Below are 4,784 nucleotides of genomic sequence, written 5' to 3'. Positions count from 1 at the left end.
TCTGGTCAACTCAAGCCTGTGCCTTACAGTAAAATACGTTTTTCTTATATCCAATCTCAGTCTCCCCTCCTTCAGTTTGAAACCAATTCCCCTTGCTCTCTTTCCTGAGTAAACCACACAGTTTGAGCTGGGCATGCTTCACCCTTTCCTAACAATGATAACCCCCTTAGGGGGGGGGGGGGGGGGGTCCCAAAAAAAAAAAAGGCAGTGAGTTTAGAAAGGCAGATTTCATTTGAGCAGAAACTGGAAGAGGCATCATAAAGCAGAGGCAAAATAAAGCAGAACAAGAGTAAAGAAGGGCTGCAAGTTTGTCTCCTATCTCTGTGCCCTTTCAGCCTTGCCTCCAGCACCTTTGCCAAGCATTTGTGTCAGATCCAGGCAAGCTGGGAAGACCCTGGGAAGCACTGCTGCTTCTGCCATGTTGGCGGGCAGTCACTGTATGCCACGCCATGCATTACAGCTCTGCTTGTCTTCCTGTCATCTGCTTTAGCCTCTCAGTGTGATGCAGCACATGTAGCTCCATCTGATATTCACTGCTGAGCTCCACCACTGCTCCCCATGTTCCGTTGTCTTCCAGATGGGTTTCCAGGTGGGGGCTCACACCAATGGCTCCAGAGAATTGCAGCCAAGTCTGGCGAAATGTATTTCCTAAAAAGGGAAAAGCAAACAGAAGAAAAGCCCAAAGATGATTATAAGAACAGCCACAGCTTGCTCGTTTTGCTGGATGTAATTTGTTGATATGTTAGTTTTCATCAGAAATGTGTTTTCCGTATGCTTTATTTAAAATATTGGTTCAGCTGCTTGGAAAAACGAAGGCGTTTTAGTCTGCCCACCTCACCCTCCAGAGAAAATGAGATCTTAAAGGTAGAAAAAGGGAAAAGTGAAAGGCAAATGGAAGAAAATGAAGCATACTTCTGCTGTTCCTGTTGATTGCAAAGCCATTTCTTACTGGAAAAACATAAAAAGAATGTTCAGTAAATAAGAAGTCAGCCTCAGCTGGGATTCTAGGGATAGGTACAAGCTAAGGTGGTTAGCTTAACATATTTTTTTAATTCATTGCAAGTCACTCATTTTGTCTTACATAAAACTACTGTTCATCCTTTCCTCAGACTGAATTCTTCATCTTCCCTTGGCTAAAAAGAATAAATAAAAGAATTACAGCCTACCTTTCAGCATCTCTACAACCCTTCTGATTTGCAGCCCAAATCAGTGATTTGCAAAGGTGTTATTCCAGTATCTAGCAGGCATCCTGAAGAATCCATGGATAAATATACTCTTTCTTGGTCAAGTTAAAGACAGTTGATGGGATTAAAGCTGTCTTGAAATTGCAAAAAGTAGACAAGAAAAAGCTGTCTTGAAATTGCAAAAAGTAGATGAGAAATGCTTTGTGAAAAGCTTACTGCCCAGGAGCTGAACGATTTGGTGTAACAGAACGATGCCTGTGATTGTTTGACACCAATACATCTGAAGGCAGGAGGCTTTTGTTAAGTGTGCAGTTAGTCAGTCAAGCCCTGCAATGTGTTAATTTGTTGGATTGGATGCAATTAGACTCTGCAATGAGGCTATTTTGCTATGATATTTCTGCTATTGCTTAGCCTGACATCACAGATTCTGCTGAATTAGAGCTTAGTGGTGTTTTCAGTGTGGTAGCAATGCCAGTACACATTAATTCACGATGGACCACAGGAATGTGGTACTCCAAATGCACTGCATGATTTATAGCCATGTAGAGCTCAGAGTAAATGTAAGAGTAAAACGTGTTGGGCTGTGAAGGGACAAGTAAGGTAATGGGTCTTTGGAGACTCCCACAATGATAACTTCACTCTGTAAGCTGCATCTGCTGGGCCAAGCCAGCTGTAGGCATGGAAGAGGCACAAGCTATCAGCAAAGTTTTGTTTTATACACAGCCTTGTTCAGTTTATTAGCAACCACCTCCAGTTCTCTTCTTGCTTCCTGCTGGGTTAAACGCACCCAGGATGACCACAGCCTGTAAACCTCCAGTCCTGCAGGTGTGATGGAGATGGCAATTCTGGTGCTTGAAGTCCCCTCAGGTCCCACCACAACAGACATGAGCAGCTGTTTCCATGTAATGAAGCTGAGCAGATGCTGTCCCTTGAGGAGCTCACCCAGGGCAGGCAGTCCCCTCCATGGTGACAGCAGGGTCACCATCGCTCCAGCACATGGGTGCAGCTGCTCTCATCTCCCACCAAGAATGAGAGGAAGAAAACTGGAAGGAATGCAGAAGTGGGATCTGGGTCTGTCCAGGTGCATTGTTTGCAGCTCCTGTGTCCCCTTTTTCACTGGAAGGATCCTCCTTTGGGGCTCTCTTTATTGACCACATCCCAGCAAAAGCAATGAAGCAGATTCTTCCTCCTTCCTGAGATTTCCCCCCCACCTTTCTCTCACCCATTTATCATCTGATCACCTCTTTTCCACCATCCTGGCAATGCTGGAAATGCAGACTGTTCCTGCCACCTGGTTAATTTATACTCTGGACAACCACATGCACATCAGATCACCATGGCCCATTAGCATACAAGAGTACACAGTTCTGAAGCTGGCTTGTCAATATGGATTAAACTGAATAAACAAACAAGGTAAAACAATCAATAGCAACACTTGCAGAAGAGGGAACAGAGCTGCTTGGACAAGAATACACACGTTTTCCAGGCTTTTTCATGCCCGTGTCACCAGCAATGCACAACATCCTATGAGCACAGCACCCATGCTAAGTGCAAATGGAAAAACAGGCATTTTTCAAAGCTTGTGGAGCAACAGATGGATGTTTGGTGTAGATGGATGCTTCCCTTTTCAGAGCGTGAGCTTCTGCAGTGCAAACCTTTACAGCGTCGCCACTGGAATAGAAGTGGCATATAGGATGGCTCATCCTTATTTGTCAGGAAAAGGTAAAGACAAAAGCACTGTGGTGTATCTGTCCAACTCCTGCTTTGGAAACAAACTTCCCAGCCATTTCCAGTTGACAACCGTGATCCAAGTAGTGGAAGCTGGTCCTTCATCAATTAACCTCCCAATTTGCCTGGGGCTTGCTTTAATTGATTCAGTGCAGAGCTCCTGTTCTCTAGGAATCAAAAATAAAAGAAACTTACCAAATTGATGCTGATCCAACGTCCAGTGGTTCTCTGGCTCTTGATGGTGTAACAATTTGCAAGAGCACAGCAGTACACCCAAACCTTCTGATACATGCAGAAAGGCAAGCAGTTCTCTGCTCCACACAGCCTGGCCTAAGAATTTGGGAGAAGACAGCTTTTTATAGGTTACATGCTTTGTGCTATGGTCTTGTTCCTAGATCAGCTCATATACCATTATAAGCCTTTCTCAAGGATCTCAACGAAGCTGGCTGGCTTAGGAATGCTACAAGCTGATTTATAATTTAGTTTCTGTGGGCTGTAAGATTTCCAAACTTACTGTCACGTGTAACTCCCAAGCAAATACCTGACAAGACCAGTCCTCCAAAGCCACTTAAGGCAATGAAAAATCCTCACTCAGCTCTTTGCTCACTCCCTTTTATGCAGATATGGGCAGGTGATGCTGGGGAGCTCTCAGTGAGTGCAGCTGGGACTCTCTCCCACCTGCATTGTTTGCAGGAATCCCCGCAGGCTCTGTTCTTGCCTTGCTCACCTCATTTTGGCTGCTGCAAGGTTTGCCAGGGACACTGGTACTTGCTGGTATGAACCTGGGTGGGAAGTCATGGGGACAGGTGAATCATTGAGAGAGGTGGAGCAAAAGCATCACCCAAACAGCCAACACCGTGCTTGCACAGCTCATCAGAATGAGGATGTTTGTGCAAGTTGCCCAGGCATTAAAAGGTAGCAGAAGGAAGTGTTATTGAACAGGTTATGATTTAAAAGAAGCAGCAGTCCGGACTTATAGAGCATGTTTGGGATCAGAGCTTTGAAACATCCATTCAGCTGCTCTGAAATGTAACTTTTGATAATGTGACACATTAAGCTTCTCTTCAAGTTGACACCTCTCTTCTTTCTTACCTTCTAAACATAAAATTCAGCTGTTTGCTTCTGTGGTGCACATGATTTTTTGTAATAAATGTCATCCCATTCATGCAAGAAGGAGAATTTCTCTCTGTCCCTGATTCTGCAAGAAGAGCAGCAGTTCTCATACTAAATCATGATGCAGGCTCATCTACAATGAGACATTCCTGATTTGCCTTCTGTGCCTCGTAACACTAGATAAAATTGAAAGCACCAGGTAAAAATGAAGTGTTATCAAGCAAGGACTAAGACCATCTATAATAACCCTAATCCAAATTGGATTAATTATTTGCAGAAAGGGCTAGAATGGCTTGTATTAGATCAAGAGCTAAATGGGTTGAAGTGGGTCGTACAATTTAAAGGAGGAATGGGTTAGGTGAAAAGGGGATTTGTCAATGAGCAAAACTTTATTAAACGGCTGCAAATTAAAAACAAACTTGCTACAAGGGTGTCTCTGCACTTCTAAAATCTGTATAAATCACAATTTAACAGAGTCCCTTGGAACTCCTGGATGACAGCACATAGAAAGCAACTTCATAGGCAATCTGTCCTCCTGCAGTATGGATGGGCAAGGAAGGATCTGCCAGCCAGCCAGCCAGCCTGGGGATCCTGTGCTGCTGTTCTCTGAGTGGGATGGATGCAGATGCTGAGATACTGGCATTAATGCAGGAAGCTGGAGAAGTCCATCTGGAAGGCATCCAGCCAGACAGCTTCATTCACTGAAGGTTTGTTGTAAGGCAAACCTTGTGTGATTTATGAAGGAGACACGTGGGCAGC

General features: G+C 44.3%; 1 long non-coding RNA gene across 2 annotated transcripts; it reads right to left on the bottom strand.

Annotated features, from left to right (window-relative positions):
* Positions 1-241: 241 nt before the first annotated feature.
* LOC122188616 lies at positions 242-3,490 on the bottom strand. 2 transcript variants are annotated; one of them, XR_006181621.1, is made up of 3 exons: positions 3,427-3,490; positions 3,108-3,242; positions 242-648 (listed from the first exon to the last, which is right to left on the bottom strand). It is a non-coding gene; the product is annotated as an uncharacterized LOC122188616 (long non-coding RNA). The 2 variants fall into 2 exon arrangements; XR_006181620.1 differs by having other exon boundaries at positions 3,454-3,469.
* Positions 3,491-4,784: the final 1,294 nt, after the last annotated feature.

This window comes from Lagopus leucura, unplaced genomic scaffold (genome assembly GCF_019238085.1).
Source record: "Lagopus leucura isolate 7727_CA_CO unplaced genomic scaffold, USGS_WTPT01 Super-Scaffold_100071, whole genome shotgun sequence".
Lineage (NCBI taxonomy): Eukaryota > Metazoa > Chordata > Aves > Galliformes > Phasianidae > Lagopus > Lagopus leucura.
Note: the sequence above shows the minus strand (reverse complement) of the source record. Positions and strands in the feature narration are given on the sequence as shown.